This window comes from Triturus cristatus, chromosome 5_2 (assembly GCF_964204655.1).
Source record: "Triturus cristatus chromosome 5_2, aTriCri1.1, whole genome shotgun sequence".
NCBI lineage: Eukaryota > Metazoa > Chordata > Amphibia > Caudata > Salamandridae > Triturus > Triturus cristatus.
The window spans coordinates 65,285,762-65,313,389 of record NC_140588.1 but is presented as its reverse complement, the minus strand read 5'-3'; the positions used below and the strand labels follow the sequence as shown (position 1 = coordinate 65,313,389).

General features: G+C 45.1%; 1 protein-coding gene across 1 annotated transcript in view; it reads right to left on the bottom strand.

Moving 5' to 3' along the window:
* The window catches only part of NFX1 (nuclear transcription factor, X-box binding 1), a 660,521-nt gene that overhangs the window by 97,641 nt on the left and 535,252 nt on the right, over positions 1-27,628 (bottom strand). The gene's annotated exons all lie outside the window — the stretch shown is intronic.

The following is a 27,628-nucleotide window of genomic DNA, read 5'->3' as shown; positions in this document are numbered from 1 at the left end:
CCCGTTCTCAAATCTCAAATACTCAGTAGCAAGATGTGCAAGTTCATTTTTAGTTCTGGGTGTATAGCTGGGCTTTAAATGGGCTGGGTCTCACTGGCGCTGAGCACGGCAGTTCTTTAAAGGGGGGCTAGAAACGGGTCTCTATCGGACTCTGTTTTGTGCCCTGACACAGTTGGTCCATTTTTTCTGCACTGCAGTGACAGCAAGCACATCTCACTAGTTGAGAAATTAGGGCATGACGTCATGCCAGGTGAGTGTTGTAGGGGGAAGGGAGACCCTTTAAAGAGAGTCATTTTCTCTCGGGATTTCCCTTCTCTTTTTGAAACTCGGGAGCAGCAACATTGTCCTAGTGTCACCAGGGCTTTAAGTGGAAGCGTTTTCAATATCATATACAAGCCATAGTTGCTGCTTATGTATCTTATACAACTGACAACCATTGACAAATCCAATAGTCCTGACTTCTTGTAGATATAATGTTACTTGTTGTGTCTTTTATCCGGATGCAATGACAGATACAGCAAAATATAAGTCAGGTGGCACACTATGCTAAGCACAGAGAAGCACAGAGGCACTACAGTTTTTTCATCCCTCTTAAAGCCCTGTGTATAGCCATTTGTCAGACTGCAACAACATGGCTGTTTGAGATGGCAACCACACAATATCATGCACAACTATATCCACTCTCATGGTTCACAGAATCAAAGGGTAAGAAAGTAAAAAAGGGCAGTTTATGCACAGGAGCATTATAGCAGACAAAGTTCACAATAAAAAACAGCATGTACAAGACAGGTTTATCGTGGCAGAACAAGGCCTGCTAACAGCCACAATAAGAGGCAACAAAAAAAATAACTTTCCAAGTTTAGAATTGTACATTGAATTCACAAACCGAATTAAGGGAATAACTCATCCAGTAAACTGAAATAATATTAATAACATAATGAAACACAATATGAGATTAACCGAGGGAAATATTTTCAGTCTAGACAGGAATTTCAGAGGATCTGTCAAAATGAAAAAACAGCCCAGACCTTATCACAGACAACCTTTGTTAGCTAGAGGACAATATAAAGACCTTTAGTTGAAAACCTTTTGTTGTTGAAAGGGATGGTGGTGTAATTTTTATAACCGTAAGACTCATATCGTGATCCACTGTGCTAAGGGGGGAGGGGTACGACAACACAAACCCACGGCCACCCCCAAGTATACTTCCATCTCTGGCACTATTGAACAGCTTCATTGGTTGCCAGTGAAGAAAAGAACCAAATTCAAAGCACTTTGCATTGCGTATAAGGCAATTCACTCTCAAGGCCCTGCCTTTTTAAAGGATGCACTCTGCCCCTACAATCCTGTCAGATCCCTCCGATCTTCTACTGCCGGTCTTATGCAGGTCCCAAGGACTAAGAAGGTCTCCTGGGGCGACAGGTCCTTTATAGTGACCACTACCAAACTATGGAACAGTCTTCCACGCCACATCAAAACCTGTACTTCCCTTCTTTCTTTCCGCAAACAGATAAAGACTTGGCTGTTCAAACAATAACTACTCATGGACAAGTATAGTGGACACTCAGCGCCGAGACACCCTCGGGTATTTGTGCGCTCAACAAATTTCCTAAAATAAATGAAATAAATAAAATAAACCCACTTTCCTACATGAGCCCCCAATCCCCCCCACCCCCCCCTTCAGCCCACAGGCTAGGAGGCACAGCCAAACCTAGGAGAGACTTCCTAGTCTGTCAGGTGAGGAAGAGTAGAGGAAGTGGTTTGAATGCTGCAGGGCCTACTCTTCCTTACATCCTTCTGTCCAGGTCAGTCCCTTTCGGGAGCTGGCCTACCTCAACAGTTTCAGGAACTAACTTACACTACCACTTTCCTAACTCTTTAGTATATTTACCCAATCTTTGTAGTTTGGGATCAAAGGTGTCCAGCTCTGCAATTTCTAACTATCCAGGTCAACATCCTGCCTACCCAACGAGGTCACCCACAACCTGAGGGACCACACTGTGACCTAAAGGGTCAGGGGGTCTAACTTGCTATTAAGCATGGGAAGCGACCACTATGCCAAGGACAGTGCAGCCATAAAAGTTAACACCCAGCAGAGGCCACTGACAGCTGTTGGTGCCCAGAATCACACTTCTAGCTCTTCACTGACAGGTGAAGGGGGCAAAACACAGGTTTCTTGGGTTTCTGGTTGCCTGCCTGCTGCTTTACCGTGGGGAGTTACTACCTCCTCTAGCAAACACCCTTCTTCCACTCTCTTTTCTGTCAGCTGAGGAGTCACTATCTCAGGCTGAACAGTTACCTGACTAGTCAGGTCTTTATGTGGGGCAGGGAGGACTTCACCAGTGCCAACTTTGGAGTTCTCCCCTACTGGTGTAGAATCTACGTGGCTCACTGGAACTGTGGCCAAGAATTGCCGACCTTTCCTACACTTTCTCTTCCTCATTTTCTCTTTTGGCTTACCTGCACTGGCTGCAGGTTCAACCCCCAGAATGCTTGGGTGAGGCCTTGCACTGGACAAGGGCCTCACTTTGGCTCAGACCAACCTCTGGGTGGTAATTCCCGAGAAGATAGTCAAGGGGGAGGTCTTTACTGACTACCACCCTCTCCAACTAATGGACCCAGCTATTTCTAGGGGCACTACAGCCACAGGCCTAACAGTGACCTACCCTGATTTAGCCCTTACTCTTTTTGTCTCCCCTAGGATATACTGGTTTGAGAGAACCAACCTGTCATGCACCACGGTGTGGCTGGCACAGGTATCTCTCAGGCATTCACCAGTTGGTGGTGGAATGGCTGGCACAGGTATCTCTCAGGGCATTCAACAGTTGGTGGTGGAAACGTCTACTCCCCTTTGGAAAACTTCAACTCACCTTTTGGGCCTACTTTCCAGTTGAAGGCTAGGAGGACCTCCTCATCTGAGGAAGCACCCTCAAAGGCTTCACTGGTAACCCCTGGAGTTACACAAGGGGTTTGGTTTCTAGGACAGCAGGGGTCCTTGGATAGGTGCCCTGTCTTGTTGCAGTTAGAGCACCAAGTTTTCTAGGGGTCCCCATTTTTATTTTGCGAGGTTTCTCTGGGCCCACCCTTTAGAGGACTACAGGGGACTCCTTTTTTTAATCATTTTCAGAGTGCCCTACTGTCTTTTCTATGGGGTCTTTTTAGCCTCCGTCTTTTGGTCACCCCCATCATATCTAGTTTTGGACACTCTGGTTCTTACTCAACGATCAGACTTCTTCAACAGCACTTGGTTAGAGACTGGCCCCAAGTTTACTAGGTATTGATGACACTTTTCCTGCAAACAATTGCTCAATAGATTTTCTTTCATTATCACATTATGAAGTCCATCACAATCATGCACATTGTTACCTTCTAACAAACCTCCTAGTGCTTTCACTTAGCAGCCTACACATTCAACCCAGGTCTGGGTGTTTCAAGCCTCTCATAAGGAATGCGTTACTTACCTGTAACTGCGGTTATCCAGTATTGGTATCTTTCATGGATTCACATGCCTGAATCATTACCCATCGTCGGGATGGGAGTCCCCGGTACATAAATAAAGTAATGTCTCAGTAGACATATAGAGTAATAGGCCAAAGGCCTCACCTTAGTAACATATCCACATCCTTTTGTAAAAAAGGACCAAACTTTGGAGAGTAGCCAATCAGCTATCACCACCCTCTAGAACCTTCCTGGAAGGAGCTCTAGTCCCTCAGATTTTCGTAAGTACAGTGCTAAGTAGTTGTACACTGAGAGACCCAAGGGAGTCCTTCCAGGGGAGGTGGGTGGGTTGCATGTGAATCTATGAAAGATACCAATACTGGATAACCGCAGTTACAGGTAAGTAACGCGTTCCTTATCCAGTATTAGTGTATCTTTCATAGATTCATATGTCTGAATCAGAATAGTAAGCAATGATGAGCACATTTCGAAAGGTACAGTATATATAAATTCATAGATAACATCTCAATGTGAAAATAGAAAGTACCAAAAAGCAATGACATAGCCGAGGCATAAAACACAATAGAGAAATGTGCATATAGAGAAAAGGATGGTGGGATGAAAGGAAGAGCTCACCTCTAATGAAATAGATGATGGAGCACCGCTTGACCCACTGCAGCGTCTTTTATGAGTTCAGCATCCAGGCAGTAATGCTTGGTAAATGTATGCGGCGTCTTCCATGTTGTCGGTCTGCAAATGTCCACAATGGGCACGCCTGCAAAAAGTGCCATTGAAGTAGAGATTGCCCTCCTGGAAGGGGCTCGAACTGTGGAGAGCAGGGGCTGCCCCGCTTGCTGGTGACAAAAAGTAATGGCTGCGGATATCCAGCGAGAGATACTTTGTTTAGTGAGTGGGAGACCTTTCCTAGGTCGACTGTAAGCCACAAAGAGTTGGTTGGATTAGCAAAATGTCTTTGTTCTGTCAATGTAGAATTTCAGGCAGCGTTTAAGGTCTAAAGAATGCAGAGTTTTTTCTGCCACTGTTTTAGGATTTGGAAAGAAGTAACGCACCACATTAGGCTCATTGAGATGGAAGTTTGAATTGAAGGAAAGGGTCTTGGATTGAGAAAGCATGAAGTTCACTGACTCGCCTTGCCGAGGTAAGGGCTAGAAGGAGCGCTGTTTTCCAGGAGAGATACTTGAGATCCGCTCTGTGTATTGGCTCAAAAGGGTGTTTCATAAGTTGAGCCAGAACCATGTTTAGTTGCCAAGTCGGAGGTAAAGTTTTTACCGGAAGGAATGTTCTAAACAGGTCTTTATGGAATTGTTTAATCAGCGGATGAGAGCACAGAGAAGGACCTACAGAGGATCTCCTGAAACGTAATATTGCTGCCAGGTGGACTTTAATGGAGGCATGAGCGTGACCAGATTTTGCCAGATGAAGAAGGTAAGCCAGTATTTGCTCTGGAGAGGATGAAAGAGGGTGTATTTTGTTTGACTTGCACCAGATACAGAACCTCTTTCATTTTAAGGAGTATGTTTTGGTAGTACTATCTGCTCGAGCCCGAGCCAGAACTTCTATACAGTCCGGAGGGATGTCTAGGGGAACTCTCTGAACTCAGGAGCCAAGCCGATAATCTGAGAGATGCCGGATCCGGATGCTGGACTTGTTGGTGGTTCATAGTGAGGAGAGAGGGAAACGGTTTCAACCTGATCGGCGGTTCCAGGGAGAGAAGGTGAAGCTCTGTGAACCAGTGTTGGCGTGGCCAAGCTGGAGCCATCAGGATGAGCGTGCAAGGTTCCGCTTTCAATTTCCGGAGCACCTGGGAATCAGGGGAATTGGTGGAAAAGCGCATGCAAAGACGTTGCACCATGCGATCGAAAACGCATTCCCTAGAGACCCTTTCTGGGGATGCCAGCTTGCAAAGTGTTGGCATTTGGTGTTCTGCTGGGTAGCGAAAAGGTCCAGAAGAGGGGTGCCCCATCGAGAGAATATGCGGTTGAGGGTCTGCTGATTCAACTCCCACTCGTGACATGCTGCCTGTTGTCTGCTCAAAGAGTCGGCCAGAACGTTGTGGGTTCCTGGAACATACTCTGCTCGAAGAGAAATGTTGTGAAGGAGCAACCAGTTCCAGTTTTTTTGCGACTCGTGCGAGAGTGTTCGAGAACAAGTCCCTCCCTGCTTGTTCAAATAGTGCATTGTCGTGGTATTGTCGGTCTGTACAAGCACTAGAGAGTTTCTGATTCACAGAAGGAATGCCAAAAGAGCGAGATACACTGCTCGGAGCTCCAGAAGATTTATGTGGAGTTTCCTTTCGGAAAGGGACCATTTGCCGCTGATCTGCAGTTCTTGGAGGAAAGCTCCCCAGCCCTCCAGAGATGCATCCGTTGCGATGGTATGTGGAGAAGCAGGAAGCAAGAAAGGCAAACCTTGAGAAAGGTTCTGAGGGCAAATCCACCACTGCAGAGCCGTTTTCATCAGAGGGGTCACCTGGATGACATCGTCGAATGACCCCGTACATTGGACCCATTGAGCTGAAAGCGCTTCTTGAAGAGGTCGCTTGTGAAGGCGACAGTGTAGAACTAGTAGGATGCAGGAAGACATCATCCCGAGCAGGGATTTGAAGAGGCGCCCAGACAGAGTCTTTTTGGAGCGTATACGAAGCGCCAAGGAAAGAAGTTTGTCTTTTCGCTCCTGTGAAGAAAACGCCTTCTTTTGGAGCGTGTCGAGAGTAGCACCCAGGAAAGTTATGCGCTGGGAAGGCTGAAGGACGGACTTGTCCTGATTGAGAGTAAGCCCCAAACAATCGAAAAGCCTTAGACAGGCGCTGGAAGACCTGGACGCGCCTTCTAGAGAGGGTGCTTTGACGAGCCAGTCGTCCAGATATGTAAAGACTTGATGGTGTTGTTGTCGGAGATATGCAGCAACCGGAGAAAGGCATTTTGTAAAAATGAGTGGCGCCGATTTGAGTCCGAACGGCAGGACACGAAATTGGTAATGCCTGCCCGCCACTGCGAATCTCAGACATTTTTTGTGGTTGCGGTGGATCGGGATGTGGAAGTAGGCGTCCTGAAGGTCTAAAGACACCATGTAGTCGTCCGCATTGAGGAGCTGTAGCATACGAAACTACTGTTTTTTCAGGAATTTGTTTAGATTTCTCAAGTCTAATATCGGTCTCCATTTTTTCTCCTTTTTGCGTATTAGGAAAAATCGGGAGTAAAATCCCTTTCCCCTCTGACATGGAGGAACTCTTTCTATAGCTCCCTTCTGGAGCATAAGTGAAACTTCCAGGAGCAAAGCACGTAAATTTGTGAAGCACAGGTCGGGGAGGGGTTTAGGGAGGAATTTGAATGAATTCTAGTGAATGTCCGAATTGAACTAGTTACAGGACCAAACGGTCCGTTGTTATTTGCTTCCAATTTTTTAGAAAGTGGGACATTCTTCCTCCAACTTTGGAGGGCAGAGAGGAGTTGGAGACTGGCGGTAGTGGGAAGCCATTGTCGCCGAGCAGCGTCTTTCTGTCGCCCTCCTTTGCAACGAAAGGAAGATTTAGTGTGGGTGGTTTGCTGTTGACGTTGCTGGTATTGTGGCCGCTATTGCTGAGTGGAAGAGAAGGAAGATCGGTGTTGGTAATCACCTCTGGTAGACGTTTGACCTCTCCCTCTTGAGCCTCGAAAAGAGGGGTTCCAGAATTGGAAGGTACCCAAAGCCCTAGCCGTGTCGGTATCCTTTTTAATACTTTGCAGAGCTTTGTCGATGTGTATCCCAAAAAGAAGCTGGCCATCATATGGCATGTCTAAGACTTTGGTTTGTACCTCCGGTCTGAATGAAGTCGCCTTCAACCAACCCTGGCGCCGTAGTACAGCTGCGCCCACGAGTTGGCGAAATCCAGTAGAGGCGATATCCATCGCACAGTCTATAATCTCTGATGCAGACCGCTCACCCTCCAGTAAGATTTTCTTTGCCTCTTCCTTGGACTCCTCTGGCAAGGCCGCAAGGTATGGAGCAATATCTGCCCACATTTGCCGGTTATAACGTCCCAACAGTGCCAAGGAATTGGATGCACGCACTGTTAATGCAGACATGGACGAGAAGCGTTTGCCAATATTGTCCAGCCGTCTACCCTCTTTGTCCGGAGGAACAGTCAGCAGAGCGGAAGGATTTTTTGATTTCCGCTGAGCAGCTTGTGTAATGACTGAGTACGGTTTAGGATGGACGGTCAGGCAGTAGCTGGAGCCCTATATTTATTTTCTTATCCAGACGAGGTAACACTGGAGGCACCGAGGAAGGGTTCTGCATGACCTTAACACCCTGTTCCCATATGTAGTTTATAATAGGGATAGATCTAACAGATTTCTTAAAAGGCTCTTTAAAATCGTAGAGGAAACAATCCTGTTGGTGTGAGGGCATAGGTATTTGGAAGCGCTGCGCGGCTCTTTTCAATATGTTGTGAAAGCCTCCAATGTCCTCCGGAGGCGAGTCAGCTGTGGTAGGCACGGGAGAAGCTGGACAGGGAAGTATGTAATCTTCCCACTCGTCACGATTAGATTGGGAATCTTGAAGTTCCCCTTCTTCATGTTCTTCCTCCTCCTCATCGTCTGTAGAAAGTGGAGGCGGTGGTGTGACAGGCTCAGACTGTAAGCTCAACGGAGGAGGTCGTGGTCTTGGAGGCACAACCGGAAGTGGAGATGGTGCAGACGTTGGAAACCTCTGCTTATAGTCCGAAATGAGGAACTGTAGGTCAGAGACCAGGGATGCAGGCAAACAAACCATGGGAGGTGGAGGCAGATGGCATTCCTCAGGAGAAACCGCCTGATCTTCCTGCCCTTGATCATCATAATCCGAACTGTCTTGGTATCTAACGTGTAGTTGAGATGGACTTGTCGCCGTTCTGAACATACTGCCATCATCAGTCTTCTTCCTCCAAAAGATGTGCTGGAGGCAAGTGCTGGACTCTACTAAGGGAGGTCAGGGCCGGTGTCAGTGCACGTACGTACTCTGTATGTCAGAATCTGCTGTCGTCGACGGTCTCGTCAATGGTATAGTCGTCGACGGTGAAGCGTGGACGGGCACCATAGTAGATTGAGGCCCCGTCGTCAGAGCCGTCGTCGTCGTCGACAATGAAGGTTTCAGCGACGGAGTCCTCGTCGATGATGATGTAGATGTCAACGGGACAGTGTTTGTCGACGGTGTCGTCTACGCCGTCGTCGGCGATCGCAGCATCGACGGCAGTTTGGACATCGATGATGTCTTTTTGATTTTCAACGTCGACGAGACAGACCTACCGGCCGTCGACGATGGAGTTGTCGTCGTCGATGTTGATAGGGAATGAGACGCGACAGAAGTGGAAACTGTCGTCGTCGACGAGATCACATTCAATGCCGTCGATGGAGATTTCCTCGTCGTCTAAGCCACCGTCGACGAGGCCGTCGTTGACAGGGTAGAAAAAGGCTTTTTGAAGGCATGAAGAACTTCCTGAGGAGAAACCTTCGCTGGAAGAGTCTTAGGAAGGACCTCTGAAGACTTTTTATGCGCCTTCTATTGAGGTGGCTGCGACGAAGGGCCTGGAGAAGCCACCCTTGGTCTTTTCTGAGAGGACTGTGAAGAGATGGATGACCCCTCACTTTCCTCAGAAGACAATACTGAGTCTTTGTCTTTAAGCCTCTGCAGCCAAATTAAGAGGCGCCCCTCACGATCTTTAAGGGTCTTGGTGCAAAAGGTACGACATACCTTACAATTCTTTGACGAGTGGTTCGGATAAAGCCAGTAGAGACAGTCTTTGTGTTGATCATCCACTTGAAGTCTCTTTTTACCACAGGAAGCACAAGACCTAAAAAGGCCCTTCTTCGGAGTATCTGCCATGAGGAACTGAAGAACTTCCCCCAGAAGATGGAAAGTTGAAGCTAGAAACACTCGTAATCCAGAAACAAGGAATGCTGAGCAGAGCTCAGTGGAGACTCCCATAGCACGACATGCGGTAGAAAATCTGAGGGACTAGAGCTCCTTCCAGGAAGGTTCTAGAGGGTGGTGATAGCTGATTGGCTACTCTCCAAAGTTTGGTCCTTTTTTACAAAAGGACGTGGATATGTTACTAAGGTGAGGCCTTTGGCCTATTACTCTATATGTCTACTGAGACATTACTTTATTTATGTACCGGGGACTCCCATCCCGACGACGGGGAATGATTCAGGCATGTGAATCTATGAAAGATACCCTAATACTGGATAATCTGATCTTATATTCCCCAGTGGTGAATCCAAAGCCCTCAATTAGGGTCTCCTTAATGAAGTCATAGGATTCAGACTCTTTCTCAGTGAGTGTCAAGAGTCTATCCCTGCCCTTTCCTGAGAACATTTCCCACAGGCTAACACTCCAAAGCTTCATGTGGACCTGTCTACTAAGACAGACTCTCTCAAAAGCAATGAACCACTTGGGGATATTATCACTCTTAAAGGATTTGGGACAATCCATTTGAGGATTTTAGGTTCAAAATAATCTATATACTTTCTATTATTTTGCTGCCACCATAGATGGGTCATAAGCCCATCTCAGCTCATTCTTTTTCTATGGCCAGGAGTTTAGCATCTATGGCTATCCCCTTGGCCAGGATATGAAGATCTGCACCATCAGTATGTCCCTCCCCTAGAACACTGCTGGGGTCACTACCAGTGGTGTTGCTATCTGAGGGAGTAGTGGTGGATTCAACATCCTCCTCTCCCTCTTGGGATCCATCATCCTCTTCCCCATTGCGGTAAGTTTTACTTATTAGGGGCTTGTCATCTTCTGCCAGCATAGGTGTTTGTGGGTTTAGGACCCATGCCAAGTTTCCATACCTTGCACAGCTCTTTGACTTGTGTAACTCTCAGATGTGCATAGTGGGCCAGTTTGAGCTCTTGGGATGTCCCTGGGTTCTCAGACATTGTGTTTAAAGTAGTTAGAAACTTATTAGGAACTTATAACAAATGTGAAGGACTGCTAAAGACCCAACTACTTTACAGTTCATTTTTAAACAGTGGCCCTAACTAAGGCCCTAACACTAGTTTAAAGTAAATTTGGAAAAACTGCACCACCAATGTAGGAAGAGGAAACTTTATGTGGGATATATCACTAAGTGGTTATGTCGTGTAAAGAGTCCAGTGATTCCCCCAGAAGTTTGCAGAGATCAATGTAAGCCGATAGTGCTCTATTAGTGGTAGTGAGGTTGAGTAGCCTTAGGCCTAACACAGAGGCGTGTAGGAAGTTTGTTATACATACAGTGACTAATGAAAGAAACACGACTCAAAAAGGAGATCCACACACATTTTATAGAGATAAGCTACTTTCAAGTTTTAAGATCAAAATGTACGTTAACAGGTTAGTTCCTTTTTAAAAAAAAATACTTTTCACTTTAAAAAGTGGACTCTTAGTACAATTTTTCAGTTCAGTAATGTTAACCAATGGGAGGAAAACAAGAATGCAATTTTAAGGGCAAGCACACAACTTACAGATGCAGTCTTTGGGGTTTCAAGTCAACACCAGGCAAAGTTCAAATTAGTACCAAGAATCCACCACCAACGGCACAGGTAGGCTGGGTGCAGATGCCAAATTCGGGGTCAGGCACCCGATGTTAACCAATGGAGACTGGGGGTGATCGAAGTTGCTGCTCAAAGGTAAGCAAAGTGGTGTCTGCGGCATCACCAGGAGTTAAGGTAAGCACGGGGGGGTCACAAGGCAGCAACAAACTTCCACCCTCAGCGGCACAGGGGTGGCTGGGTGCAAAATGTGCACACAGCGTTGGGTGCCCAATGCAAATTAATTGGGGAGATTGGTTTTTGGAGAAAGGCTGCAGGCTCGGTCCAGGAGGCTGAATGAAGAAAACCCACAGCTGCCCAGGACATAGGAGCACTATTGGTCAAGCTCCCCAAGGCCCCCATGGGCTTTGGGTACAGGGATGTCCCTTGGCGTGAGAAACAGCGTATCGGGCAGGTAGCGGTCAGGGCCGAGTCTTCGGATTGAGGCTGAAGGTGTTGAGTTATAGTCCGGCAGGGGTCAGACCACAGTGGACTCTGGCTCAGAATTGAGGGCAACCTTCGTAGGACCGGTGAGCCACGTGGGCTTCGGGTGCAGAGGTGGGTCCAGAGGTGGTTTTGCAGTTCCTCAGGGCAGAGCTCTTCAGTTTTAAAGTTGGTTTCTTCTTGGACAGGTCTGCTGTTCACAGGAGTTTCTTGAACTTTATAGAAGGCAGGCAGTCCTCCCAGGGTTTTAGAGGTCGCTTGGCCTGCTCGAGAGGTGACTTACCCATACCTTAGGCAGTGCTGCTTTGACTTGGCACACAGTGCCATGTTGACTTTGTTGTTTTTGTCTGCACCAAGGCATGCAGGCTGCAGTGGCAGCTTGCATGGCTTGGTGAGCGGCCCCTAGGGGACCTTCAGTCCTAATGCCCTAGGTACTAGGGGTACCATTTACTAGGGACCTGCAGGGGGATCTTCCGTTGGATAGACCAAGGTCTATCCAAGGTCTAAGGAGCCCAGTTGGGGCGCCCAGTGCAGACAGAACGCATCCGTAGATCAGCTCAAAAATTGGTAAGGTGTTGAGGCGCTGAAGGTTTAAGACAGGACATAGAAGTACCTGTACTTAAGGGGTCAAGTCCTCGTTAACAAGCTGTGTTTACCAGGAAGCAATCTGTAACACTTGATCTGTATCATGCAATGGGTGTAACTGTCATATGTTTACTCTTATGTTGCTACAAGATTTTGAAACAAGGTCTAAGGAGAAGCAGAGATAGACCTAAGCTGGACTGTTCTGGAACAGCCCTTCACTCCTGCCCATGTCACAGATATAACAACATTTCTATTCATTAAAAAGAAGAAATGGGTCTACAAATAATGCAGTGACAGTATGGGTTTGAATGACGATATACCCTGGACCGCACTATAATCTCCCCGGCCTGCACTCATTAAGCCCTAGATGACTGGCTATAGCTGGTAATTCTCCTGATGACACTTTACATCTGACTGTCTACAAGAATGAAACCTTACCCTACAAAGTCATTAAATGATTGTATAATTAAATGTGGGATTAACGTGCTGAGGTAGTACAGCTGGTTTGTTTGGACAGCATACTTTACCTTTCCAAGAATGATATAGAGACACCTGGCCGTAGAACTACACTTCCCAAGAGTAACTGCAGCAATGGGCCGTTCTATGTGCACACACCCTCTCTGCCTGTGCGAAGTTTATTTATTTGCTGCCAGCATAGCCGTAGGTCACCTTAGGTCGCAGCTCTTTGACCGCCCGGGGATACCGACAGACAGGTAAACCACGCGCCAATCAGGATGTTACTAACTTCTTAGTTGCTCGCGTAAGCCCTTCACTGCATGCAACTTTGCTGGGTGACAACCCTGGGTTACTACTGACGCTAGCTGCCATAGCATAGAGTTATTAGGTGTCATTTGTTCAATCCGTTCACGCTTGCTGCAGAGTAGCGCCTTAGCAGCCTACTAATTTTATTTTGAATACACGCACTACGGAGTTAACTCTCCCGCTTGCCGAAGCACGATCTAGCTTCTTAGTAGCCCGCAAACTTTTATTTGAATACATACCCCATGTCACGCTAGTTTGCCGTAATGTTATTGAGCTTCTTTGCAGCCAAATATTTCATATTTGAGCACTCGCACTACGGAGTTTTTGGTTTAAATCTCGGTCGCCGTAGTGGAATTAAGCTTCTTAGCGACACCTTAACTCAATTTTAACACTTGCATTGCCCCTGGGCCGCACATCAACCTACTAGGTATACCACTTTGTTACTACCAACGCGAGTTGTATTACAATACACTACTTTCTACTGCCGATACTTGTGTATTTCCTGTGCTCATACGGGTCAGAGCTACCACATCAAAGATGTATCTGACTCCTATGATGGTTTCTTATTTCCACTGACAATGTTGTACGGAGTGCCCCATTATACGCCGTATAGACACCTGCACTGCTCTACACTTGCATGGAAGCTGGTTACCTGTAATGCCATAACTTTGCTGAAAACACAAAGGTGTGCCATGCTCCCCTGTCTTAGTATTCTCGCACATCACAAACGTGCATTGATAGTCTATTTAGCTTAGTAGGTTACAACCACACATTTTAACGCGTTCCACCGTCAGATAGCTGACTTAGTGGCTCCTTAGTGCCTTGGCGGATACTGTGAACATTTTTATCCAATGTGCATGCATGTTTGTAGTGGTGTCTGCCTGAATATTGTTATACTGGTCTGACACGTGTAAAACATCCTTCTTTCAGAGCAGTGCCTCTCCCCTGAGCTGTAGCCAGGCTGAGGTGAGGCCTCTTATCCGTAACCAACGGGCAAGACAAATTTTAAACTTTTTTTATCCGCACTTTGATGGCAGGCCATTGATGAGGAAAGAACAAGATGGTATGCAGTTCCTTAAATGTTTATAGAGAGACGTAGAGAGGTACACAATATGACGTTGTCACTGAGGGACATCCAATGATTCGTAGGAGAGGAATTGCTCCTTTTGGAACTAAGACCCTCACACACCCAACCAGTTAGGTGTTATGCTTCATCATATGGGTCTGCTCCTCGTCAGGTCAGTGCTGCAATACCGGATGAAGCAAAACCAAAGGGGATGATGGACGGAGTGTTGAACATTGCAAGCACTCACCCCCAGTCAACTGATCTGGGTTTAATTCATCATCATTCTTTAGCTCACTCCACCATCCCAGTTCAGACATGGCCATATGCAAATCAGTCTGACCTGTGCCTCATGGGAACAGTCCAGCCCGAACTGCCAAGCCATGTCTTCCCTGGACCGGAAACAAGCATCCTAGGACCGGTTTCTGGCTAATCAGCCATCATCAGCCAGGCTAGCTTGAATCCAGTGGCAAAGTGAGCAAGGGACCCACGTATGGGCATACCCTGCCAACTTAGGGCAAACAAAGCAAAACCAAAGGGGATGATGGACGGAGTGTTGAACATTGGACAGGAAACAAGCCACTGGAATCAAGCTATCCTGGCTGAAGAGGGGTGAAACCCTGAAACCGGTCCTAGGATGCTTGTTTTCAGTCCAGGGATGACCTGGCTTAGCAGTTCGGGCTAGACGGTTCCCATGAGGCACAGGGTCAAGACTGACTTGCATAAGGCTGGGTTCAAACTGGAATGGCATGGTGAGCAAAGAAACAATGGATTTAGGCCCAGATCTCTGTACTGGGGTGAATGCATGACATTGTTCTGCATTCTGTCCATCAACTGCTGTTTTTGCAATACCCCACGGGCACCCATAGAGGGGCTCTTTAACTAAGATCTTTAGTTCCTTGCCGTTAGGTGAAGTTTGGGTGAGGGGCATAGGGAGTGTAGATGTGGTGTAGTGAAAAAACAGGTTGGGGAGTCCAAGAAGTGGCTTTATTCAAGATGGCTCTCCACCTGGATTAAAAAGAAGGAGTGGCGACTATCTGTAGTTATGGTACAGGATGAATGCGTTCTACTCTAAATAGGTAAACACGTTTCTAGCCATATTAGTCAGGGGGGATCTGTGGCAATTCTTCAGGACCTAGTAAAAAACTATCTACACACCGTGGAAGGTGGGTAACCCACCTACCACGAGTTAAACTGTGGGTTGAGTACCTACAGCTGCCGAGGATGACCTAAATGTTTTTAGGAGTATTGCCTCAACAGTAGTCGGCAGGCACTGGGGACACTCAATGTGGTGTGCCCAAATATACGACGATGTAGGCAGAATGACCTACCCTCTCTGCCGGGACCGGATGGTCATTGATGAGGACATATGACTCACACTAGTCTGTTCTCTTACAACTGTGTTGACCTATATGTATTGGGACACATGCATTTGATTTCTCGTCGTTTTTGTTATTTACAGGTAAAACCAGTAAATCGTGTTCACCAAAAGTGGGATTACTGGTTTTGTATCTATTCTTATTACCTTTCACTTGTATTACCTTCCACTTCTCACATAATCCAATGCAGTAGCACATTGTTTGAAGGTCCTGAAGAAGGCCGTGAAATCTTTATGGGTCGATTGGGCCGAAACATGTTGACCTGGTTCATCTGTCACATGCAGTAACTATTATTTCAATACTGCAGCTGACTTGTTTTTAATCCTGACACTAGGAATGAGCCAATAATGTTTTTTTTCACTCCTAGTAGTTAGTTTTAGCATCACTTACCTCACATTTTGAGTTTATTTTTCCTGCACTGCCCCCACTACCCAACCAGTCCAAAGCTTCACTTCTCTAGGATTTAGTATATCCTCTATAGAGTAGTAAACTAAAAACATGCCTGAGCTCCTCCCTCACAGTGAGGGGGTTGTAGCCCTTGGCGGAGCTAGGAGTCTCCGCCAAGAAGAGATTCCCAGAATGGTGAAGCATGCCACCTTGATGGGTGATGGGATTTTGTCCTAATTAAAGGACTCCCCCACTAGCGACAAGATATCTCTGCTGCTGTCTCTCCTGGTGCTGTTCCAGCACTCTAGACCCGAGGATTCTCTGTGTTTTGCATTAATGTTTGGGTAATCTGTCCTCGCTGGTCTTTATACTTCCCTTGGACTCCCTCTTCCCTTCTTTGTTTCCGATCTTCCGTTGTGCCAATCAGGGTAAAGTTTTAGAGAAAGAACACTGGTTCTGGGAACCTGGTTAGCAGGGTTCCGTACTCTACAGTCAAATTTGCATCAGAAGCCAGGCAAAAAGTGGGAGGTACTGCAACGGAAACCAACTTTCTTACAGTATCAGTATATCTCCTTGACAGGAGGAAGGATTGTGGCTGTTCTGGATGCACCAAATGGAAAACCTTTCCACTTGAAGGTGATGATTTTCATGTGGATGGACATTTAGCTTTTCTTAGAATGTTTATGCACGCTTGTGGAAGACCTAGATGGCCATGTTACAGTCATTCAGGAGCCATACCGCTAAGCTTAGTGCTAGAAGGTTGGGGTGGTCCCCCAAACTTGTAGAGGCGATCCTCTCTGCACAGCACTCTCTTGTGTGGCTGTTCTGATAGGTGAAGAAGGTCCGTGAACCACCACTGACAAGGACATTCTGGTACAATCATATCATCCTGATTTTGGAGTGAAAAAATGTGTCCAAAACCGTTGGAATGAGGGGAATTGGTGGACATGCGTAGACACATTTATTTCACTAGTCTATCAAATGGGCATTCTCCTTCCTTGGCTGGTAATATCTGGAGGCATAGTCTTGGCATTTTTTGTATTTTTATGTCGGCAAATAAGTCTATTTGAGGATATTGCCATTGTTGGAAAATGTCTACTATGACTTGTCGTTTAGAATCCAGTTGTGGTTTTCTTGGAAGCCTTGACTGACTGTGTCCACTTCCATGTACTGAGCATCCGGGAGATGGACAATTGTAATTGCCAAGTTTCTTGCAATAAGCCATTTCCTTATGCTTGTGACTCTAGGGAAAGAGGTTTTGAATGCATCCCTCCCTGCTGGTTCAGGTAGTACACTGTTGTACTGTACTGCCTGCCTGAACAAGCAGGCAAGTCATTTTGACTGCTGGAAGAAAGGCTTTTAAAGACAGATTAATTTCTCTTAACTCTAGTAAAATGATGTGGTAGATCTTTTCTTTGTGTGACCATAGTCCCTGGGTACTTAAATGGCCCAAGTATGCTCCCCATCCTTGTAGTGATCCATCTATGATTACAGTCTGAACTGGGAGATCCTGATGGAATGAAGTCATTCTCATCAGATTTTTGAATTTGGTCCACCATGGGAATGCTTGGAGGGCTGACTGTGATAGAGACAATTTCTTCTCCCAGCAGTTAGAATTGGTTCCACTGCTCCTCCAGACATTGCTGTAAGTTATCATGTAGTGTCTGGCATGAAGAACTAGAAAAATACCAGAGGCCATCAACCCCAACAGAGATTAAATATGTTGAGCCATTGGATGAGGAGTTTTCAATGCAGTACGACAATTTAGTTGGATTGATAAGTCTCTCCTCCAAAGGATACACTTTTTCGGACTGTGTATCTATTATAGCTCTGTGATAAGGAATGTTTTGAACTGGGAAGGATGTAGATTTTCTGAGGTTTACTTGAAGACCTTTAACTTGGTGAGAGTATAGAGACATGTTTGAAAATGGCTCACTGTTTCTTTTGAGGATGTTCATTTTATGAGCCAGTCGTCTAGGTAAGGATAAATGAATATTTTTTGTTTTCTCAGTTGTGCTGCAATGATGGCCATACATTTTTGCAAATGTTCAGGGAGCGGACTTCAGTCCGAAGGGGAGCACTTTGTACTGAAAACTGCCTTGAATCTACTGTGAAGCTTAAAAACTTTCAATGTTATTTTATGATCTTAATGGGGAAGTAGACATCTTAAAATCTACTACACGCATCCAGTCCCCTGGATTTAGTTGAGTTTAGATCTGATATAATGTGAGCATTCTGAATTTTTCTTTTCTTATGTACTTGTTCAGTACCCTGAGGTCGAGAATAGGCCTGAATTCTCGTTTTAGTCCCTTTTTCCGAACCAAAACGGATTTGTAATACACTCCTAATTCTTTTTGATATGTAGAAACCTCCTCCACTGCATTTTACTACAGTAAAATGTTGACCTACTTCTTTAATAAATCTTGTTCATAAGAATGTTTTGGTTGGAGGAAGAGATGGAGGAAGGCACTTGAAACAGAGAATAGCCATTTTGAACATAATTCAAAACCCATCTGTCTGCAGTTAGCAGCTACTCTGAAGAGTGTGCTACAATACTTCCTACCGCCGAAGTGACCGACGGATCTGGGGGAAGACACACTCATTGTTTGGTAGCCATTTTTCCCAATCCAGATTGTTGGCTCCCTCTTCAACTGGAGGATCTGCATTGATGGTATGACTGTTTTTCTTCTGATGTTGCTGGTGGTGGTGCGACTAGTGATGGGTTTGAACCCTCAGGGGATCATAGCACCTGTCGTAAGGCCTTTATCTCTTTCTAAATCATTTTTTCTTTTCCAGGCCCACAACTTTTAAGGTCTCAAATTCAGTCTTTATAAGTGACATCTAGTCATCTGATGAGATCCGAACAGCAAGCCTCTTAAGAATAGTATGTTCAGTGTTCTAGTTTGCTCTCTCGTTTTAGTCCTGATTGTCTAAGTCTTGAGAATCTGCTAGCACAATTAACATGGAAATTACCACGGGTGGATAAATCTGAAGTGTCAGCAGCTGAACCAATGATATGATTTGACGCCAACATTCTCTCGTAAATGACCTCATGAAAATCTTGTCTGTCTCCCTTCGTAAACCTTTGTAGGGAGTCGGAAAGAGATCTGTCATATGTCCCTAAGAAGGCACTGGCACTTTTTGCTTTCATTGTAGAAGCAGAAGTTCCACAAATTCCTTAAATATATTACTTAATTCTCCCTATCCAGTGATATGGAAGACAATGGTGTTACTATGTGTGGCTTCCTTGCTGCAAAGCATACACAAGGAGATGATGAATGGAGCTCTGAAACTTTTCAGACACTCACCCCCAGGTACAGATCTGGAGTCGACCGAGATCGGTGACTGGGGGTGAGTGTCTGAAAAGTTTCAGTGCTTCGTCTATCATCTTCTTGTGTTTGCTTTTAGCCCTAAGTTGGCAGGGTATGCCCAGACGTGGGTTACTTGCTCACTTTGCCACTGGATTCAAGCTAGCCTGGCTTATGAGGGGCGTTACCCTGAAACAGGTCCCAGGAGGCTTGTTTCCAGTCCAGGGAAGACCTGGCTTTGCAGTTAAGTCTGGACTGTTCCCATGAGGCACTGGGTCAAGACAGACTTGCATGTGGCTGGGTCTCAGCTGGGGTGGCGAAGTGAGCAAAAGAACGATGATGGATTCAACCAAGATCTGTGACTTTTCAGCACTCCGTCCATCATCTCCTTCCTTTAAGAGCTTAGATAGAACTGAGCTTATGGATGCAAGTGACAGGAATAACTGCACTGCAGGCTCAAGAAGACCCAGGACAAGAGGGAGGAGAGGCCTTGATAACGTTGTTTGATGTAAAGTCTCATAGATGACCGATGTAGATGCAGTAGGAGCTTGCATAGAAATGTTCAGCTTCGTTGCACCTCTTACTAGCATCTCAATAAAAGTTGTCAAGTTACCAATTGGTGACACCCTTGGCAGAGGTGTGTTAGATTTGGAGAATAATTTCTGATGGAAGATCTTGAGGTCGTTGTTAATGAGAGAGACCATGTTCTGCATAAAGATCGTACCCTTCTGTGATGACTTGCACTAGATCTTCTTGATCTAGAGTGAGATGACTGGAGTCTTTCTATGTCTAGGGCGTTAAAAGTAATATATCCGGAGTGTCAACTGATGGAGAATATGTTTGGAAGTATTCAGAACCTGGAGGGACAGGTCTCTTTAGCAGAAGCTCCTGTGACCATCTAGATAATAGTTGCATAGGTGATGACAAAGGTTTTGCCATATATATCATTTTTGGAAGCTGTGATGGCTTTCATGTCGAAGTTGGAAGTCTTGACATCGATGAAAAGGCTTCAGTGTTGACTGACATGATCTTGACATCCACTGAAGTTGCCTCGATGATGTCAGGGATGTCGACGGTGGCAGTCTCAATGTCCACGGGGGTACATTCGCCGTCAACTGAGGTGGTTATGACGCCAACAATTGTTGTCTTACCATCGATGGAGGTGTTTCTGGAATCAATGGTGTTCCTGGCAGTGACCATCTGGGTTCTTTTACCCATCGAGTGTCTAAATATTGTACCTGATGAGGTCGAGCAAATATGTATGTCTCTAGTATTCAATGCTAGGCTCCTTGACATCATGCTTCTTGACGTCGAACATGAGCAATCTCTTTTCTTCTGATATCTTTTCTCCTCGAATCTACCTCTAGGGGAGTCGCTGGAGCGAGAAGAAGAAGTTCTAGTAAAGGACTGACCATCTCCATGGTTTCTACAAGATCTGGCAGTGTGTTCTTCCTTCTTTTAAGGCAACCCATGTAGCCTAATTTTCTGTCTGTCCTTCAAAGTTCTTATGGAGAAGGATTGACAAGGAGTACAGGAATCAGAGATGTGATCTTCCAAAAGGCACATGATACAGAGCCTGTGAAAGTCTGACAGGACCTTCTTTCTCCCACAGGAAGGGCCTTTCACAAACAGTGAAGGAATTTTAAACAGATTTTTTTTGTTATTTTTCTGTCAGAAAAGGCAGTCAAACTGTCCCAAATTAGAGCTCTCTAGTGAAAATTCTAAATATGAGGTTTGGAAAAATTTCCAAAAGATTTTTGCCAAAAAGGGAGAGCTCAGTGCCCCAGGAACCTGTTCCCAGGAGCTGGAAAAATGACCTGACCTAAATGTTACCTGTGAAGCATGATGGGATACAGGGGGTACTGTGAGGTTCTTAAAGATATAGTGCCAGTTTTCTCATCGGTGCCTTGCAGACTATTAGCTAACAATGTCTCACATTCCCTTTCCTTTTAAAAACGCTTGTGAAAGATCTTCTGTGGTCACTTTTTTTTTTAAAGAGACACATTTCTATGCCATTGTCTTATTCTTAAAATGATAACTCGATTAAACCTGGCAATTTTTTGCCTTCATTAGAATGTAAACATGTATATACGGTACGATGGTACACATTTTTGTTATACATCAATTATCTAAATCATCATCAGAGATAGCAGGAAGCCCTTTAGAACCAGGTGGGCTGCTCAGGGTTAGATAACTGATGTGACGACACTATCCTACCTTGATTAACAACCATGCACAAGAACAAGTTACTTACCTTTGGTAACGTTTTTTCTGATAAAGACTATCTAAGAGCAGATTCCTCACCTCAGAAATTCACCAGTGGTCAAGACTGGATTCAGGATATCTTACGCAGCACCTCTGCGCATAGGTAGGTGGCATTGATCAGCTCTTCATATTAAGTGACGGGTGCAGTAAATTTTAGGCCCCACTCAACTGAATAGACATCAGTTTCTTTTATGACTATTTCAGGACCAATAATGCAGAGTCACTTCAGAATGATTTTTCAACCAGTGTGAAGAATCTTACAGGATGTTAGGGTGAAGAGCCAAGTTCACAGAACAAGGAGGATGGGAAGGTCAGAGAGGTTCTGGAGTTAGAGTCTCTAGCAGAAAAGGCATTACCAAAGGTAGTTAACTTGTTCTTCTGATTCAGACTTCTAAATGCAGATTCCTCAACTTAGAATAAATACCTAAGCAATAGTTCCCTGTAGATGAGTCCGCAAACTGGTCCAAACCAGGAAATCCTAGAGGACCGAATGGGCACAATGCCCATCTCAATGGAACGGACAGTCCAACAGTAGTGCTTGTGAACATGTTAAGGGACACCACGTAGCAGCTTGGCAGATGTCCAGTATAGGTGCCCTACATGCTTATGCAGTATTAGCAGCTTTGGCCCTGGTGGAATAGGCCCAGAATCCCTTAGGAGGCTGCTTCATAGCTAGTGTGTGGCAGATTTTAATGCCAAGCACAATCCGATGGAAGATGGTTTTATTATGCACTGGCTTGCCTTTTTTCGCTCTTGTGAATTCAATAAAGAGTTGATCGTCCACCTGGTGGTCTTTGGTGTGATCAATGTAAAAGGACAGAGCTCTTTTTGGATATAAATGGTGGCGTCTCTCCTCTTCCTTAGAATGATGTGGAGCGAATAATGTCGGCAACGTGATGTTTTGGGCAACATAGAAAGATGCCACAACCTTCGCAAGGAAGGAGATAAGAATCCAAAGAACCAATTTGTCTGGGTAGAAGCTGGTGTACAGAGGGTTAACTGAAAGAGCCTGAGACTCACTAACCCTTCTGGTTGATGTAATGGCCACTAAGAGGGGCGTTAAAGAGTTAGGAGTCTGAGCGGAAAGCTATGCAGAGGCCCAATTGGGTAGCCCATGAGAAATGTTAGTACCAAATTAAGGCTCCATTGGGGCACGATGAAAGGAGTAGGAGAGAACGATTGTTACAAGCCCTTAAGAAAACATGTCACAACAGGTGACTTAAACCGTGAGGGCTGATCAGGCAACCACAAAAAAGCCAAAATGGCCAAAAGATAGCCTTTAACAGTGTTCAAGGCAAGGCCTTGCAGAACTAAAGACAGCACAAACCGTAACACCTCTCAGAAAAGGGGGCCGAAAGTGGATCAACATGACAAGACGAGCACCAGGCCACACATTTGACTCAACAGAAGGCGTATACATCCTTTGTTGAGGGACGTGTGGCTGCCAAGATGTCATCACAAATCTTGAGAGGAAGAGTAAAGGCATTCAACTCTCACCACTCAATCTCCATGCCTGAAGGTGGAGCGTACGTAGGTTCAGGTGCAAAACCCTGACCTGCTGCTTCAACAGGATTTCCTCTTGAAGAGGCAGCTGATCAGAGGTCAGATGCTCATACTAAGTTCGGAATACCAAACTCTCCTTGCCCAGTCCGGAGCCACCAAGATGACTTGGGTACGACGGTCCTCATCTTCTTGAGAACTCAGAGAAGGTGCTGTATTAGAAGAAACACTTAAAGGAGTCCAGGGTTCCAGTCTAAACGGAACACATCTCCGTGTGAGAGCCGATTTGGAAACTCCAGCATGCAGAAGAGCTGACATTACGCATTCTTAGCAGTGGCGAATAGATAAAGCAAAGTTTCTGCCCTTTCTTGGAAGAGACCTTACGCCACCTCCAGGTGAAAATGCCATTTGCGATCTGCCAAGCATCAGTGGCAGAGTTTGTATGCCCTGGGGTTTCATAGGTACCACCAGGTGCTGCACAACCAGGAAGAGGTCATGTCGCTCCAGCGAGGTCCACAACCCCATTCTGACCTGTTTGTTGCAATACCACATGGCCATGCTGTTGTCTGTGAACACCTGAAACAACCTTCTTTTGATGGACAGGAGGAAGGCTTTCAATGTCAAACAAATCACCCTCAGCTCCAGAACATTGATGTGGGGCCCAGACTCCGTTGGAGACTAGGGTCCTCTGATCTCCATGTCTCTCAGGAGTCCATCGCAAACCAGAAGCGATGGGTCGGTCACTACTGTCAGTTCTAGGGAAAGGGAGCGGGGTCTGTTGCTGGTTCAATATTGGTTTATTAGCCACCACTGTAGATCTTGAACAGCCTCATTCGAAAGCCAGGATGAATACATGTATCTCAAAGTGAGTAAACCTAAATTCCCAGTTTTATACACTCTCCCGAAAATACACAAGCAACTGCCGTTCCCCCCGGGTAGACCCATTGTCTCAAGTATAGGGGGACCGACGGAAAGATTGGCGGAATACGTGGACCTATTTCTACAACCCTTGGTCCAGAATCTACCTGCCTACATTAAAGATACCAAACATATTCTTAGCCTTCTGTCAGACTTATTATGGCAAGATGACATCATCCTAGTTTCACTAGACGTAGTTTCTCTCTATACCAACATTAATCCTACATTAGGCATGGAAGCTTTGAAATGGCATTTTGGTAAATTACCTGCTACACAATGGCAACACACTACTATGCTATTAACGATGACGGAACTGATTCTCACCAATAATTGCTTTCTGTTTGATGGCCTGTGGTATAAACAAACACGAGGGGTGGCCATGGGTTCTAAATTTTCACCCTCTTTTGCAAACCTGTTCATGGGATACTTTGAATCTAAATGGCTCTGGGGTCACATAGGTAGTTACTTTAGTCAGTATATCGTATACTGGGGTCGTTATATTGACGACTGCCTTTTACTTTGGTCTGGAGTCTACTCTGCATGACTTTTATCGTTTCCTTGATTCCAACACCTTGGGGGTACAATTTACCCATCAACACAGCATGACTAATTTAACCTTTCTGGACGTAGAGCTATATTTCACCGACGGTGCTTTACACAGCAGATTACATCGCAAACCAACTGCGTGTAATACGATATTACATGCTACTAGTGCACATCCTAAACACCAAGTTAGGGCCATTGCTTTTGGTGAATTCACCAGAGCTAGACGTAATTGCAGTGATGATACTGAATTTCACTCCTGCCTCAATGCCATGAAAAACCGATTCAAATTCCGAGGCTACCAAACATGTAATCTTGCTAAGGCAGAAAAACGAATTTGGGTCTCCCAAGAACAGATACACTTAAGCCCAAAATATCACACAATGAACATACTCAACTGATCAGATTGATCACTAACTATAATCACAAAACCAATGTCCTGACGAAAAGTATGAACAAACATTGGAACACACTCAGAGCAGACAAAACCATTGAAACATTCACTTCTAATAGACCCCTAGTGACTTTTAGGAAAGGTACAACTCTGAGATCTATCCTGAGTCCTACGATTGCTAAGAGATCAGAGAAGGACGATTGGCTCACCGCACGCTCACAAGGCTTTCATAAATGTGGGTGCTGTGGGGTATGTAGATGGGCTTCGCAACATAAGAAAACTTTTTGGGGACCGACTGGGAAGGAATACACTATCAGACAGAATATCAACTTCTCCACACGTTTTGTTATATATGTAATCACCTGCACCTGTAAAAAACAATATGTGGGGAGCACCATTAGAATGTTGAAAGAACGCATTAGTGAACATGCGAGAGCAGTAAAACAGAATGACAGCAGATACCCTCTGGCGGTCCATGCCAATAGCTGTACTGCCCAGGGTCCGTATAAGCAATTCACATTCTTTGGTATTGAGCACACACTGCCACACCCAAGAGGTGGTGACAGAGAACTGGCATTAAGACGTTCTGAAGCCACTTGGATTATGCGCTTAGAGGCGGTTGAGCGGGGGCTCAATACAGACCATGAGCTTCAATTTTTCCTAGGCAACTAACCTACTGACATGCAGAGATCTTTGTATGGCTCATGATGCGGTTCATTGATGTTTTCTGTCAATAGAAATAAAGCGGTCATCGTCTTACATGTTTCAGGGATCATATGTAATGCTGAGCTAGACATCGTTTGATGCATCATGATTTGAGTATGTTGACTTTACATTAACAGTGGATTTCTTCCAATGACTGTAATCTCACAATGCAGTGAATCATGATTTTCTCCTTTTACTTTTGTAATACCGTCTTTTACCCTGCGTGAAGGGTCGCGAATTGTTGTTTAATCTCAAAATGAACTATTTGAGTACTGTGTAATATATTCTCTATATTCTACTTTTAATGTTAAGGTGTCAAACATGTTAATCTTGAGCCTTTATTGTCCTTTCAATCTGCTCACACCTCGGTGGCCTCGTAACTGATCATTTGCCACTACTTACCACAGGCATCTCAATATATAGGACTTATTCTCTTCTTTCCTGTCTTATCCTGTACTTGCCTCCCTTCACCGATGGCATACACCATTGGGTCTCTATCCGATCCTGCCACTGAGAGTTACTACCGTTTTAGTAGTAGGGTTGAGCAATTCATTAGATGGTGTTGAACGTATTAGCGCTAATTTTGATTCTGTTTTCGGACTCTGGACTAGTTTACCTCTCTGTACTACCACCTGTTTGGTTTCACCGTTTTTATTTGATTTAAATTTTGGGCAGCAGTACTTGTGACCAACTTCACGTTCCTATGTGCTGCTCCGTGATTCCGTTTACCCAGGAACTAAGTATTATTTCCTTCTTACTCCCGGGGATTTTCTAACCATTGCGCTGGGTGCGGTCTAGTTGTCCGCCCCGGGTTGACGTTATAACGTCTTCCAGGTCACTTCCGGGTGTTGCTACTTTCGGAATCCTATTGAACTGGTGGCGTACTCGTCTTCCAGGTAAGAGTGGTCTCAACGTGGTCTCACACGTATTCGTTAAGGATAGTGACTTGGTACTTTAAGCACAGACTGTTAATTAGAGTGACATGAGGTTTATGTACTTTAGAGTCGGGTAGCGAAATTTGCAATTCTCTTACTTACTACGGCATAATTGAACATTCACTGTGCCGTTGTTCTTTTCACTAGAACTGCGTTTCACCAATTTTAAGAACGGAGTACTTTCTTCAACCTAATTTAGTGAGACACATATCTCGTTGCAGGATTACCTGGCGTACCCTCCTTTTACCTTTTGAACCGTATACGGTTGATTTAACTCACTAATCCTTACATCAGGTCAGGCACTTTGTTTCATATACTGGGAACTGTTGTGACCTGGGTATACGCACTGTAGAGGCTGGTAGCGGAACGTATACTCTCTGTCTGCCACGTCCTCTTTAAAGATATTGTGTGCTTCTAATAGTTTTACTAGCACTACGTTACACATGTATATAGAACTTCCTTTATCTTATGTTGGGAGATGCATACCTCGCTACATGATTACCTGTTCTAATCTCTTATTATCATTGGAACCTTATACGGTTGACTTTTCTCACTATTCCTTACGTCAGGTTAGACACGTTGTCTTACCTCTTAGTGCTTATGTCCTCTTACATTTTCCCTGTAGGTCCTTGTCAGAAGGGGTACTTACCCGAGGTACACGTGCATAGTCTGCATCACTCACTTGTATTCCCGCGCAGCCGGGACGGAATTAGAACCGGCGGAATGGTGAGCTGTCCTATTACTTAGGTTAATTAATTTGTGTATCTGTTTGCGTTCACTGTCCGGATTATTTGCCGCTCGTTGACTCACGAGACGTCCATTCTCGCTTGTTTTTATAGACTGTGTACTTTATCCTGTTTCGCCTGATAGGTAAGACCTGGAGTTAGTTTTTGTTCACCCCTTGGCATGATCGGACTGATTAGTACTCCATCTCTTGTCCACTGATCTATGTTCTTTCCCTCCTTCTCCTTTTTTCCTTTATGATCTGCAGCAGGGTACCTACTGTACCCCTGCTGCGGGCCCACATATGATTATACTGTTTTTATTATAATATTTTATTGACTCACTGTCTACGATACTCCCTGCGACTAGTGTGCCTTGGATTTTAAGAATCTATTTTTTTCCGATGTGACGTTTTCAATCATCATTAGTACATTAACCTGCTAACATGGCTTGTTTATGTTACTCTGTACTACCTACTTAGGTTTTTCTATACAATGCCATGTAATAGAGCTGGTATCTATATATTACGTTTTTCTGTATCATGCTTCTGGTATCACGTCGCAGGTGTTACTTTCCTGTATAGTGCTTGCTTGTTTTTTGTTTTTTCTGTGTTATTTTACACAGCATCTTTTGCTCTTGGAATTTTGATTGGACTTTACTCTATCACTCATTGTCGCGGTGTCTGGTATTCCTTTTGTTTACATGACCACTGTTTGTTAAGATTACGAC